The sequence below is a fragment of the Bicyclus anynana genome, chromosome 16 (genome assembly GCF_947172395.1).
Source record: "Bicyclus anynana chromosome 16, ilBicAnyn1.1, whole genome shotgun sequence".
Classification (NCBI taxonomy): Eukaryota; Metazoa; Arthropoda; class Insecta; order Lepidoptera; family Nymphalidae; genus Bicyclus; species Bicyclus anynana.
Window position 1 is genome coordinate 15,871,873 of NC_069098.1, and position 16,301 is coordinate 15,888,173.

Below are 16,301 nucleotides of genomic sequence, written 5' to 3' on the forward strand. Positions count from 1 at the left end.
GTGACTATTGGAACGGCATTTATAGTACAGCTTTACAGCCATTTTTGCTTGAGTATCTAAGTCCAAGTATTTTGATTTTTGTAGGTTGTCTATTGGTAGCGGGTCACTCACCCTCTGCTATCAATGGCTGCTATTGTTTCAGATATTGGCCGCGCGTGCGCCTCACTATAGCGTCCCACTTTAACAACTGTACAGCAGAGACATGCTCGACTCACATGCTCGACTTAGTAATATAAATAAAATTCACTAACGAACGCCCGCGACATTGTCCGCGTGGAATCCCGCGGGAACCATGGATGAAAAGTAGTCTATGTCTTAATCCAGAGTAAAATCTATTTCCATTTCAAATTTCAGCCAAATCGCTTCAGTAGCCGCAGCGTAAAAGAGGAACAAACATACTTACACACTTACACATTTTTACACTTACACACAAACTTTCGCCTTTATAATATTAGTAGGATATGATATTCATTTATCGCAAAAAAATACACGATATATACGCGTTACAAGCAGGAAAGGTCGCGTGGCTTATAACTTTGGAATAAACTAGTTTACAATATGAAATAAAAATCTAAGAAGATAAATGGGAAAACTTTATTGAGCACAAAGATTACATTGAAATGTGTAATATATCTATAATTTAAAGCCTTCTCGGTTAAGGTGCTGGACTCAAATCTAAAAGGTTTAGGATTCGTTAGACTATCGTCATAACTACTTCTAATTGTTTAGCTTATTTGTAGGAAAAGGGAAATATTTATCTTTCAAGATATTAATAGTATTTTGAAAAATTGTTATATAGCGGACAGAAATAAAACAAGAGAAATCTTAAAGTTTAATATTAAGAGACTGTACTGCAGTAGCATAATATGTTAACTTATTGACTGTTTACAATCTATATTTAAATTAATGGTAATGTTAATAATTTAATGATAATTATTGTAAATTTTATATCACCTTTATTCTTTTTTATACATGTAAAATAATCTGTTTCAATTATATTTAATGGGTATGTTTTATTTATAAATTCCAATCTATGGCATTTTTCTCAATAAATATTTAATTTAATTATATTTTTTAACCGACTTCCAAAAAGGAGGAGGTTCTACGTTCGGCTGTATGTATGTTTTTTTTTTTTATGTATGTCCAGCGATAATTCCGTCATTTGTGGACCGATTATAAAAATTCTTTTTTTGTTTTGAAGGGTTTGATTCCAGGGTCCCATTTTTTTCATGACAGGATCTGATGATGGCATCCTGGAGAAATCGAGGGGAACTTTCGAAAATCGTAGGTACGGCTAGTGCGTTTGTAAGTGTTTCCATTAGTTATTTTGAACCACTACAATTTTATGAAGGTCTGGATTTGGTTTGATGATGGAGCCGAAACACAGACGATAGAACTCGTCAACGATTTACAGCAGGTACCTTTTGTTTGGGCTAGATTTATTTGTATTGATGAGAACTTTCCACCTAGATGAGTTGTGACTATATTAGGGGTCTGGTGATGAAGACGAAGGATAGTTAAGGGAACTCCTCGACGGTTCACAGTAGCTATCTTGTGTTTTGACTTGATAATTTTGTATTGATGAGAACTTTCTATCTGGATAGGTTGTGACTATATTTAGGGGTCTGGTGACGAAGATGAAGGAGAGTTAAGGGAACTCCTCGATGGTTCACAGTAGCTACCTTGTGTTTGGACTTGATAAATTTTATATTGATGAGAACTTTCCAACCATATGGATTGTGACTGCATAAGGGGACTGGTGATGAAGACGGAGGACAGTCACCTTTCACGTTTTTCTGAATATTCATATTACGAGTGGATAAAGGGGGAGTAAAATTTTGTAGGTATATGAGTTAGGTAGTATTTTTAAAATTGGGATTGTAGAACTTAGATACTTATTATAAGAAACGTTTCAATTTCTTATTAATTTCTAATTGCTTATTAATTTTTGTTCCCACTTAGTAGGTGTGCTAACACTAAAACTTAATAAAAAAAATTCAACCGACTTCCAACTCAAAAATTAACCTAAACTAAAAAGCAAAAAATAACATCTTACCTATGTGCTACCTTCTGATCAGTTTGAAGGCGGTGCCAAGCCAGTGATGTTTTAATTCAAGCCGTTTAAATTACACAATTTCTGTGGTTCTTTCAGAAACGGCTTTAATTAAAACATGACACTGGATTGGCACCGCCTTCAAACTGATCAGAAGGTAGCACATAGGTAAGATGTTATTTTTTGCTTTTTAGTTTAGGTTAATTTTTGAGTTGGAAGTCGGTTGAATTTTTTTTATTAAAATTTTTATTTTTTAATTTTTAGTGTTAGCACACTTATTGAGTGCGAACTGACTGTCCTCCGTCTTCATCACCAGACCCCCTATGCAGTCACAATATATATGGGTGGAAAGTTCTCATCAATATAAAATTTATCAAGTCCAAACACAAGGTAGCTACTATGAACCATCGAGGAGTTCCCTTAACTCTCCTTCATCTTCATCACCAGACCTCTAATACAGTCACAACCTATCCTGGTGGAAAGTTCTCATCAATACAAAATTATCAAGTCAAAACACAAGGTAGCTACTGTGAACCGCCGAGGAGTTCCCTTAACTATCCTTCGTCTTCATCACCAGACTCCTAATACAGTCACAACCCATCTAGGTGGAAAGTTCTCATAAATACAAATTTATCAAGTCCAAACACAAGGTAGCTACTGTGAACCGTCGAGGAGTTCTCTTCACTGTCCTTCGTCTTCATCATCAGACCCTTAATACAGTCCCAACCTATCTAGGTGGAAAGTTCTCATCAATACAAATAAATTAAGCCCAAACAAAAGGTACCTGCTGTAAATCGTTGACGAGTTCCATTGTCTGTGTATCGGCTCCATCATCAGACCAACTCCAGACCTTCATAAAATTGTAGTGGTTTAAAATACCTTATGGAAACACTAATAAACGCACTAGCCGTCCCTACGATTTTCGAAAGTTCCCCTCGATTTCTCCAGGATGCCATCATCAAATCCTGACATGAAAAAAATGGGACCACCCTGGAATCAAACCCTTCACAACAAAAAAAGAATTTTCAAAATCGGTCTACAAATGACGGAATTATCGCTGGACATACATAAAAAAAAAAAAAAAACATACATACAGCCGAACGTAGAACCTCCTCCTTTTTGGAAGTCGGTTAAAAAATAAAAATTTTAATAAAAAAAATTCAACCGACTTCCAACTCAAAAATTAACCTAAACTAAAAAGCAAAAAATAACATCTTACCTATGTGCTACCTTCTGATCAGTTTGAAGGCGGTGCCAATACAGTGTCATGTTTTAATTAAAGCCGTTTCTGAAAGAACCACAGAAATTTTGTAATTTAAACGGCTTAAATTAAAACATCACTGGCTTGGTACCGCCTTCAAACTGATCAGAAGGTAGCACATAGGTAAGATGTTATTTTTTGCTTTTTAGTTTTGGTTAATTTTTGAGTTGGAAGTCGGTTGAATTTTTTTAAAATTTTTATTACATGTTCACTTAATAGATCTATGTTAGTAATAATAAATTATTTATTTAACATATCATGAAGGAGTGCAAACAAGAATACATTTATTTTTCATAATATGCGCAAGTTATACGTAAGTAGTTAATTTGTTATTCTGCAATAAATAGCACTCAGTTACTTAAAGTATAATAATAAAATTGCCAATGGTCGCAAAATTTCGAGAACTTTTTCAAAATATAGTCCATTTTTTACAAACGAATAGTAAGTCTAATAAAAATAGTTATTTTAATATAGTAACCGTGATTGTGTTGATTTCCCCTTTAACTGCTACGTACTGGCGCATACAAAATCTACACCCAACTGTACGCTTGCTAGGCCGTGTCCGTGAACCGGTGAAAGCTCCGTTGCTTTTAGCGGAGAGTGAATGTGCGCGACCGTACTGCGGGGGGAGGAGGGGGGGCCAAAATAAAGACGCGCCGTAATCCGACACGCGGACTATTAACATTTGATTGTGTTTTAACTAGCTGAGCTTTTTGTCTCAAGTTCCGTTCCACTTGCGGCATACTGAACTTGATTCGTGCTTTCGTCTATAACTTTATACTCGTATGAGGAACTATAATTATTAGTTTTTTTTTAATATTATTGATACTTATTTCCTTCTTAGGGTTTCGTACCCAGAGGATAAAAAGAAACCCTATTACTCCGCTGTACGTCCGTCTGTCTGTCAGCAGGTTATACCTATCTCATGAACCGTGATAATTTGACAGACTTGATATTTTCACAGATGATGTTCTGTTGGCGCTAAGATCAAATACGTATTAAAAAACAAAATAAAATAAATATTTAAAGGGGCCCACCTTACAACAAACGTGATATTTGGCCGTTTTTACAAATAATGGTACCTACGGAATCCTGCGTCTGCGAGCGTGACTCGAACTTGGCCGTATTTTTTCTTATACCTTTTTTCTAGATCTAGCATATCTAGGAGTCCAGCCCCATAACCTTGGAGTTATTAAGGCTCTGATCTTATATTATACTAGCCGACGCCCCGCGGTTACACCCGCAGAGTTCCTGTGCCCGTGAGAGTACGGGAATAAAGTATAGCCACATATACGACATCCACAAAGAACGTGGTTTGATTACCATTAGAATGTGATAAAAAAATTTAAATACCTTACCTTAATGATTTTGAAGTAAAATTTTTATAATCTAAAAAAACCTCTTTACACAAGTGTAGTATGAGTAAACGAGTTGACATCAGAAGCAAATTTAAAGGGCAAAACACTATTATGGAATGAAAGTCTGTCAGGTCTAATAATTCCCACCAAGAATGTTAGCAATAAACTCTCGAATGGCAGAGAATAACTTTGAGTGAAGTCCCGGGCTTGTGACCATTGTATGTAGGGTTAAAGACGTTTTTTAAAAATAGTTACCACTCCCCTTCTCCACCCACATCATTCTCCCCGCTTATAATCGAATGACTCACTCGCGCCGACACATGCTTAAATTGGGGAGTAAGTTGGTAACGCGTTACGAAAATTGAAATCATTTGAGGCGAAAGTAATTTCAGAGTGAGATCTAAAGAAGCTTTACTTCAGTCGTGTGAAGCACACACGTCTTTATAACATTATCAAATTTTTTCATAATGCAAGTATAGGTACTAAGGAAAGGAACAATCAATCAGATAATTTTGGAACGTTCATTTTATTCAAGCAAGTCTAAAATTATATAAATTGTACGAGGTTAACGTTATCTTATATATACCTAATACAGATGATAATACACTTGAAATATGTTAATCAGATACCAATTGATAAAATAGCATTACTTAGAATACTAATTAATGACGTGCTGTTTATCAATGCTAAAATGATTTTTTATTTCAGTACATAGCACTTTTTTATAAATGTATTATTTTACGTAAATAATTACAAACTTAAGCGTCTGTAGATACCGGATACCAAGAGGAATCTGCTGGCATATTTATTAATTTGGTCTTTACTGACAACCTATTAAAATAAACATCAAATCAACTGAGAAATGTCATCTACCTGCTGTATGATATCTACGAAGGGTTGTCAGTAAGCCCCGGATGACATATGTTACATAGAATCTCAATTTCGAATATGTCAACTACCATACGCCAAAGTTAGTGAATTAGCCTGCATGTCTGCAGTCACGAAACTATTAGCATCGTGGCTAATAGTTTCGTGGCACTATTAAACAATAAAGTTTTATGCTTCCGGTGTTTTTCGAAGAGTTGCCGAGAAGTTGAGTGACTGTCGACTGGTGATATGATTTCTCTTACTCAGTAGGTACTAGTGAGCCGCCCTGGCTGTGCACGGGTGATATATAGGTACTCATATTATGACTTGTTTATACTACTGGATATTTGTATGCCATACCATATGCCACACGGGATATAACGAAACTCCGCTTTTTAAATCTCTGATAAATTGTCTGTATTATAATATGTATGTACTTTTTATGCATATAAACCTTCCCCATAAGTCACTCTATCCATTGCTGCAAAACTGCATTAGAATCCGTTAAGTACTTTAAAAGATCTAAGAATACAGCCAACATACAGCGGAAGTAACTCAATTTTAAACTATCTATTGATGATGCTGAGTAAAATATTGTGAAAACATGCTTTGTTTTTGCACGCTTCCTTCGAACGTCCCCACAGTCCAAACTCCATAATTGGCTACCGTACTTACTTACCTACTAAAGGAGTATGGCAAACTTTCAACCTGCAAAAATTAAGTAGGTTTGTTTGGTTAACGCAAACTCTTAGTGTATGCGTTCTCCGCTCATCTGTCGACGAGGAAGTGCGTGCTCACTGACATCATAATTACATCGCACTTGAAAATTGCCTGTCTCACACGTAACTAAGATAAATTAATTATTGTTGTGCGTTACGGTACGCGGGCACAACAACTATCATGTGGACCCAGACGTGTTACTTAGCCAATTATACGAATTATCATTATATTTTTTTCAATGCCTCACTCCTTACAGGAGAGGGGACTATGGATCTTAAAGAGTCACCACACACAAACAAGCTATTTAAAAGCATCTTACTTACGTAAGGAGCTTGCAAATTACTACGGGTGCTGCATACGTAAAATATAAGTATACTTATGGATATGAAGCAACTCCAGGTTACTTTTGAAGCTTGCATGCATTATGGTACCGGGCTACAAGCGCAATAGTGTCTGGTTATACATATCAACCAGACACTATTGCGCTTGTATGTATGGCGGATTTTTTCTTAGTGCACGCTACTCCAATGCGAGCTGTCAAGCTCAGGGTTTAATTTTATAACGATCACAATCAGAATGATGTTAATGATAATGACCGGGACATTACGGTACTTACTTTTACTTCATCATCATCATCATTATCAATCCATATTCGGCTCACTGCTGAGCTCGAGTCTTGGCTCTATTTGGCCTAACCCCTCTCATACTGAGAGGAGTTAGGCCAAATAGTGTCCACGCTGGCCCATTCTGTCTGGAATAATGTCTGGATTGGCAGACTTCACACATGCAGGAATTAAAAAAAATCTCAGGTATGCAGGTTTCCTCATGATGTGTTTCTTTCACCGATTGACACACGTGATATTTAATATCTTAAAATTCACATAACTGAAATGAATGTGCATGCCCCGGACCTACACCCTCCAAAATTGGAGGCGGAGGTCATATTCACTGGGCTATAACGGCTCCCATTTACTCGCTCGGAGATAAGTATTCCTTTCTACCTATTTATACCAAAATATTAAACATATATCGTGTATTAGGAGCAAGTCCAAGCGGGCGATAATTGTGCATTGTTAGAATGAATGCGTTCCCTCGCTTGCACAACTTGTTCTCTGTGCGTGTCATGCGCTTTGCGACCGAACTAAATGTTCTATATTTCCTATATTCTATATTTCCTATATTGTATGAATAACTTTCAGTACGAGCCGTCATAGTTTACACCACACACATAGTAAATCCGTTTTGAACTTTTCAAATTTTATTTGTGCTAATAAGATGAAGTGCGTAGAGACTTTCATGAGCACTGAGCATTATCTGATATTGTTATATTGTTATCGTAAATATCTGCAAAAACGAAAGTCAAGCAAAAGCGGCGTCAACGAAAATATCACTCTCCGTCTTAAAAAAAATAATTTCTAAAAATATTTTTATATTTAATTTCATTTTTTTTACATTTTATAATATGTAATTTATATTAGGTTTAAGTAGTCAATTTAAATAGATAGTTTTAATATTATTTTAAAATAAACTTATAAGTACATACGACTTTATACCAAAAATAAAAATCCTTTTATTTCATAATTTCCAATACATAAATCCCTTCCTTTCAATTAGCCATAAACACTGAAGTCGGTAAAAAAATAGTCTAACGAACTTGGATAGAACTCATCTCTCGGTGTTGAACCAACCCTCCTTAACTTCTTATTTATTACAGCTTTGTGTAAATCTAAGTGAATTTAATTTCGCTTAACATTTTTGTCAAAATAGAACCAGCTCCTTACATCCGTGTACATTATCGTACGCTCTTATCATGAAACTCGTGTAAAACACTTTCTTTCTGACCGGTCGCACTGCTTTTTATTATGCAAGTAAAAGATTATAATAAATACACCATTGCGATTTAGACTTTCAATTCAGTGGCTTAAAGTATATTATTTAATACATTATTTATATTTAAATACGGTGCAGTACAGATACAGATTCAGTTGAAAACAATTTAATTTGGTTCGGTTATGCAACGCACAGTTTGCTTTTTGCTGACGCTGTGCTGTCGATGATTAATTAATTTTGATTGATTTGCGAAAGTAAAGTGCCCCGCTGCTAAATGGTGTAAAAAAACAATCGTGTTTTTTAAAAAGTATCTTCTGTATAGTACCTAACTGTGTACCTACCTAAAATGAAGTCGCCTGAAAGCGATAAATCAAAAAGTGCTCAGCGGATTTTCATGACACTTTCCACCAATTGACAAAAAAAATTAGGTACATAATTTGAATTTTGTGTAATTTAGCTTAACTATGACGTTGAGTATGTTGGCAATAGTCATGCCTCCCACCAGCCAAGTCACTTCTCCAATGTAATGTGACCATTATGAAGCTATGTTATCCGTATTATTACGTGAACGGGAGCTACACGGGTGAAACCGCGGGGTTCTGCTAGTCATAAATTAATCGTTGAAGACTGTTAGTTGTTGCTGCAAGAAGTAGCTTTTTTGCTCATTGCTGTGATCCAATTTGTAATGAACATAAAAGATGACAAACATGGGTAATGGCTTGTTTTGTGGTCGGTATTGTGAAGTCGACGCCTACTAAAAACGCAATGAAAACATTTTTTATAAAGTTACAAAAGTGATGCAATTTGTTTATGTTGTTTGGTAACTGCAGTGAGCTGAAAAAATTTCGTGTTTTTTAATCTAATGAGCTTTCGTGGGAATCGAACCCGGGATTTTTAATTTTTAACCGACTTCCAAAAAGGAGAAGGTTCTACGTTCGGCTGTATGTATGTTTTTTTTCATTTCAATGTTCTCTTGTTGAGATTGTAGGCAGGTTATAAAGTGTCAGCCTTAGCGTCTTCTATCTATGATTACAAAGTACAAGTACCTAGGTATATGAGCAAACGCAGATGCACTGTTTATTACACACTCATCGGTTCAAGGGGCTGCCAAATTGACGCTTTAAACACTCTTCGAGAAACGTGTATCCAAACCGCTGGCTTTCAACTTCCTGGTTTCGATCCGTGGCCTGCTCTGGGATTCGAAGTCTAGACCCAATTGTTCGTAACCTAAAACTAGGTGAGGCAGCCAGTACTGCACAGTATGTGAGTGGACACCAATCGTGATCTGATACAGCACGCTCCGGTACGTGCGGGTAACGTGAGATATCGGTCAGTCACCAATTCACCTCGAAGGCGAAAGTAGGTGTCCGCTCCGTACGCTGCCTACGAGCTACGCTTCATTAGCTTACCGATAGTTGCATTCCTGCACTGCCTTTGCCTCGCAGGCCCAGTGCCCTTGTAGCTTTAGATCATGAGGCTCTGAATTCGAGTCCTGGGTCAGGCTTTTTTCTCAATGACAAGCTAATTAGTCATTGAATAAATCCTGCGATCGATGAAAGCGGTCTACCAATACCTCCAACGGTTGATACGCGGCAGCATAAAATAACGAAACGCTAAATCGCTTGACGGTCTTTGCCGTTAAGGTAGTAACTTGCCACGGCCGGCCACCAAACCAGATTTGAGCCAATTTATAAAATTCTAAAGTGACCTGAACTGGGAATCGAACCCAAAACCTCTCTATTGAGCATCACAGCACCACCAATTGCGGCAGAGTATACTCAAAAGTATACTTATGAGATATTAAGCTTTTCCTTCTTCCAAGTTTATCAAGATGACGATGGCATGGTCTTCCTCGCGGACGACGGCCTCCGTGGCGCAGTGGTATGCGCGGTGGATATACAAGACGGAGGTCCTGGGTCGATCCCCGGCTGGGCCGATTGAGATTTTCTTAATTTGTCCAGGTCTGGCTGGTGGGAGGCTTCGGCCGTGGTTAGTTACCACCCTACCGGCTAAGACGTACCGCCAAGCAATTTAGCGTTCCGGTACGATGCCGTGTAGAAACCGAAAGGGGTGTGGATTTTCATCCTCCTTCTAACAAGTTAGCCCGCTTCCATCTTAGACTGCATCATCACTTACCATCAGGTGAGATTGTAGTCAAGGGCTAACTTGTAAAGAATAAAAAAAAAACGAAGTGGTGGGCTTCTAACGTCGATGTAGATAACGTATTATCGACATCGATAGTTAGGTACATATCAAACACTTAGAGCTGTGTGTGTGTTTATTCTCGCAACATTGACTCATCATTGATATAATACATATTCTAGCAATATGTACGAGAAGGTAGGTATTGACACGCTAAGGCTTTATTAGTGGAATTAGTATGTACTCGCAAAAACTCATTGTGCCAACAGGTTTTAAATGCTTCAATATACCTCACTACTTAATATTTGTTTCTGGAAAAATATCTTCAATATAAAATACGACGAAATGATTTTTTTACGGTTACATTGTTTTTCCTATACCGAAAAGCGCAGTGTTTGTCGACCAAGGTGGACCGAGGATATCAAGCAGATTGTAGGGAGCCGCTGAATGCTGGCGGATGCTCGAAATCGTTCTTTTTGGAAGTCCATGCAAGAGGCAGTCCAGCAGTGGACTCAAGCAGCTGTTAATGATGATGATGATGACATTGTTTCAACAGTGTTACAACTTTGTTAATTTAACATAATATAGGGCATACTCGGCTATACACTGACTAACTGTATAAAATGGAAAATCTTTTCTCCACTTCTTAATGAGTTCTCAGGGTATGTGTATGGTGCCGTGTGTATGCAGCTATGAAGTGCACGCTACTGGGCATATTCCTTGATATAAATTAAGTGACTACCTGCTTGTTTCGTCAATCATTACTTGAATAAATACATCTTGTAACAGTTTCAAATAAAACATGTAAAAGTATCTAGCTACAAACACTTTCCTGGTTACAGAACCATCTAAACAAAATCCCGAGAAAACGCCCCCGATGATAGAGGTAACCCAAAACAACACAGTCCGCACGTCGACACTCACTTTTACGTAGTGTGTACCACAACAACGTACTACTTGCCTTCAATGTACGACTCCGTTTCCACTTGTCGGGTGACGGATCCGAACATTAATTTTAATATAACGTAATGCAACACTGAAATATGTCTCAAAATCACTCATTGGGCGATGAAACAAGCTATGCTTGGAGTTTCTCTAAGTGGTCGAATCAGAAATGAGAAGATTCGCAGAAGAACCAAAGTCACTCAGAAAGAAAGAAATAGTTCACGGTAAAGACCGCGAACTATTTCACTCGAGGCTGATAATTTTCAGTGTCAATTTTATGGAAGAAAGTAAAGTTTCATTTTTCAGTTCAATATTTCATCTTCACTTTCACACTACTTCAATATTTAGTTATAAGTCGAGAGTGAATGAAAATGTTAGATGAGTAAAATCAAGGATCCCTATTCCCTGGGCGAAATAAAAGATTCTCATATGGCTACGTCAAGAGTACCCTAAACCGACGAACTTGTAAGAAAGAAGAAATGGAAGAACTCTCTGCCTACCTCTAAGGGAAAGAAGCTCGTTGATATGTATTATACATACATTCCTGTCGGATTCGACGGAACTCTGGTGACTGATAGAACAGCTTCGCAGCCGACATTTAGCCGGACCCAAGCCCGTGGAGTGGGAACGAGCCGCACGCGTAGATCCGTCAGCGCACGCGTTTCCCGCGAGCGATAGCATCAGATCAGACTCCATATACGGCCCTAGCTGTAACACTCCACACGCCTAACCCACTGTCCCAGTGCAGGCATCGTACAGGTAAGTCGTCGATCTCAAAGTTATTGATAAAGTCATTGAAAAGGCCAACGATACAAATTTCACAAATCCGTCATTATATGATTTATTTAAATGTTTTTAATAGATTGTGCTTTTTGTCTGAAGTACCACTTACCGCTGTTGGTAATGTGAGTTTATGAGGATCTTAAAAAATTTCAATTCATTAGACAGTTTAAACGTACAATAATAATCTCTAGTCTCGAAATTGATCTTGATGGATTTTGAAGCGATACGAATTTTGATAGATAACAGGCATTATTTTGTATGGAGAAAATAATGTCGCTCGAATCCTAAATGTGAGTTTTAAAAAATGTTCAAAGAATATTATAATACGTAATATAAAACTAATCCGATATTAATTTTATATTACGTATTAAAAGATAATTAGTTTAAAAATCTCAATTTTTAACCCTATCGCAACCTGTGCCCAACGCTGTGATTGTTAAACCATAACCATAAGAGTACATCATAATAAAGCCTCCTGCAAGCACCTTTATGTCCTACTGGCTTGTATTATGGTCTATATTCTTGTAACTACTGCTTCACACAGAAACAGTTGGTCGTTGAAACCGCGCGAGCCTGGAATTCCTTCAACAATAAAGCCGCGTCGAAGGAAAGGCATTGAAGGCGTGGTTCAAATGTTCGGACTAACCGCAAACAAAGGTTACTTAACTATTTACGTAGACTAGTACTTAGTAAAGTAACATGAAGTTAGAGCACACAGTAATAGATAGTTAAGTTTTGTGACTTTGAATTAAACCTAGCGCACCCAAATCTCAACACATAACCTTTACTCTAAAAACAGGTGATTGTCCGGCCGTAAAACTAGGTAATGAGTCATTACCAAATACTACGTGTGTGAAGTACCTTGGGTTTTATATGGACCGACGGCTAACGTGGAGAGATCACATAAAAAACAAGCGCAACGATCTTAACAATCGATTCAGAAACTTACTGTGGATGTTAGGCAGGCAGTCAGAATTGTCTCTTAGCAATAAAGTACTGGTGTATTGTGCAGTTCTTAAACCTATCTGGCTTTATGGAGTCCAGATATGGGGTTCCGCTTGCAAATCCAACATATTATCATTACAAAGAGTCCAGAATAGAATACTAAGAACAATTACCAATGCGCCCTGGTTTACACGAAATAATGAAATACACCAGTACTTAGAAATGCCAACAGTCTTAGAAGAGATACACAAATACAAGCTGAAACACAAAGAACGATTGCTGAAACATCCTAATCCGCTAGCCTCCGGGCTATTAACTGTGGAAAGAGTCAAGCGGTTAAAGCGAGCTGATGTGCTCGACTCTGTGCAGACTTGAAGACAATGGTCTTCCTGTCTGGTAAAGCCACCACCAAATACCTTCACCAAATCTGCTTATAGTCTGTCGACTGATTGCAGATACATATAACAAAAAAAAAAAAAAAAAGTTTTGTGACTATTCCGTATATTATTAAAATTATTATAATATATCTACATTCACAGACAGGTAAATTATTATTATTGTAATAGGTAAGGTTTATTGTAATATTTTAACACTTATAGTGTAAATCAAGTAAGTAGGTATATCCCACGCACTCTTAGAAAACCTCTTTCGATTTTAATGTACTTTCTAAAGTTCAAAAAAATTCTGAAAGTTTCAGAGTTTGACGAGAATATTTTACAAAGCATATATATAACATTATATTTCGACCATACAAATCTTCTGCATGAATAGTTTTCGAGTTTATCGCGAACAGACAAACAGACGCGGGGGCCGACTTTGTTTATAAGTTTGTTAAGAATAAAATTTATGAAACATTTACAACTTTTAAATAATTCTTAGTTTAACCACTAACCCACCTATGTAAAGTGAGTAGTTTAGGTAAATGTTTGTGATCATCTCGTTTATTTGATTTCATACAAAGACAACAAAAACCCATCGCCGTTTTATGTGGGTATATCATCGTAGTCTGGTAGGTATCTACTGGCGTGTCGGCGGCGGCAGGGCGGCGCAGTGGCGGAGGGCTGCGCCCCTGACCCGTATCCGGCCGCAGTGTCTGCAGTGGCCGCGGGTCGGGGCTGGCGCGTACAGGTACTCTGCATTGTCATATTTTCTTAACCTTTTCTTTTGTGTAGATACATATTTTATTAGCATACTGTACCGTTCTCAAACTTAATTGGCTTTATGGTATTTAGATATAGCTAGCTGATCCCACACAGGGAGCCTAGAAAGAATGTTGAGAACAAATCATCATCATCTATTCAACCCACATTCGGCTCACTACTGAGCTCGAGTCTCCTTTCAGAATGAGAAGGGTTAGCCGAATAGTCCACCACGCTGGCCCAATGCGGATTGGCAGACTTTACGTACGCAGAGAATTAAGAAAATTCTCTGGTATGCAGGTTTACTCACGATGTTTTTCCTTCATCGTTTGAGATTGTTTGTGATATTTAATTTCATAAAATGTACACAACTGAAAAGTTGGAGGTACCCCGGACCGGATTCGAACCCAAACCCTCCGAAATCGGAGGCGGAGGCCATATCCACTGGGCTATCACTGCTCCATCAAGAGAACCATGAGAACAAATACCTCAGCCAAATTTTGACAGAACTGAACGGAGAAAAGTGAGAACGCCAAGATCTACAAAGGTTTGTAACGCCGAAGTACGTAAGTGAGTAAGAATAAGGTCAAAATTGGGAATATTAGATAACAATTTTGGTCGTGAGCTACCCCATGTATTTCTGTTGATACCTACTTGGAGACGAAATCAAGTGTATCTTCTATAAATAGATTTGCATCGCATTCCTTAAGCATTACGCTAGTTATCTATTCTGTGCGACATTCTGTGGCGTCAACAAATAACATTATTTCGACAATATTTTTTGTTCTACAGATCACTGAAATGTTAACTTTCAGAAGTACCTGCTAGTGCAACAGATGTCGATGTCGTCAAATGCAATTTTAAGTTAATAAGTTTAACCTAAAATTGCGTCAGATTATTCTAGGTGTTTTCTAAATACCTCATCGACGTGAAGTTACTTATCAGTGAATGTGGTCGTTATCGAGCTATTAACATTGTATTTCTTTACCTAGAACATTAAAAATCGATTGCTGCATAATATCAATATTGATTGTGGCCATAAAATACACAAAGGGTATGATACAGAACGGTCACAATGCAATCACTTTCAGCTCGATATCGCAAGGTCTCGATAACGTGACAAATTACGGCGATACGACCGATAACAGATAGCACTAGCAGGTGGCTTGCCAACTCGTGGGGAACTCCCCGAGTTGTGGGGAATTGTTCCTCAGTTAAACTCAATTTTGGACCACAAATTTAGTTCTGTGTGTATCTTGTATTTATATAAAACTGCATTTATCGTCGACACAACACTTATTGGAGACTTAATAAAGTCAATGTAATTTTCATCATCATCATCATAATCATCATCAACATAATATGAGCCGATGGACGTCCACTGCAGGACATAAGCCTTTTGTAGGGACTTCCAAACATCACGATACAGAGCCGCCTGCATCCAGCAAATCCCTGCGACTTGCTTGTTGTCATCTCCTTATTTTTCAGGCTCACCTGTTGGCCATGTCCATGTTCATTTGCAGGCTCACCTGTTGAGAAACTCTGCTGAGGTCATTGAGCATGGTACTAAGATCATCAACAATCTCTGCCATGACTGACTGACGGACTGACATAGTAGCGCTTTCGTACAGCTTATAGTTGTGGTCTATGGTACTAAAGCCTTTTCGGAACAATTTGTACACATGGCTCAGGTCTGACCTGGCGCCTTATTGCTCTTAAGGTGTTTGAGAGCCGTACTAATCTCGTATAGGCTGACGTCCGGGATATCTTATCTTCGGTATAGTGTCGGGTCAACTTGGCTCTAGGATCTTTGACCATATTGTCAACAGGCTGTTGTGTAATCGTGTATATATAGTACTATCCGTAGAACTTCTCGACTTAATATCTCGGGCTTTGAAGAAATCAAAATACCCAGCTCGGTCTTCAAACGCGTCAGCTGCCTCTGTCCAATAGACAGATCCGATGTAATTCTCAGTATGTTCAAAATAAGTGCTAAAATCCTAAAATTATCAGTAAAAACTGCATTATTATAACTTTTTTCCTTCATCACATGGGGGGACTTGTGCACACAAGAACAAAAATATCCCGACTCCCATGTAGGGATATTTTTTTACCTCGGGATTTGGGAATTTTCGCTCAGTTTTGAGGGGAAATTAGACATAATGCATTGGCAACACTGCTAGCAGATGACGATGTTCCGAGCGCGCGTCGGATCAGACGAGTAAACACTTAAACATACAAACATTATCATGACAAAC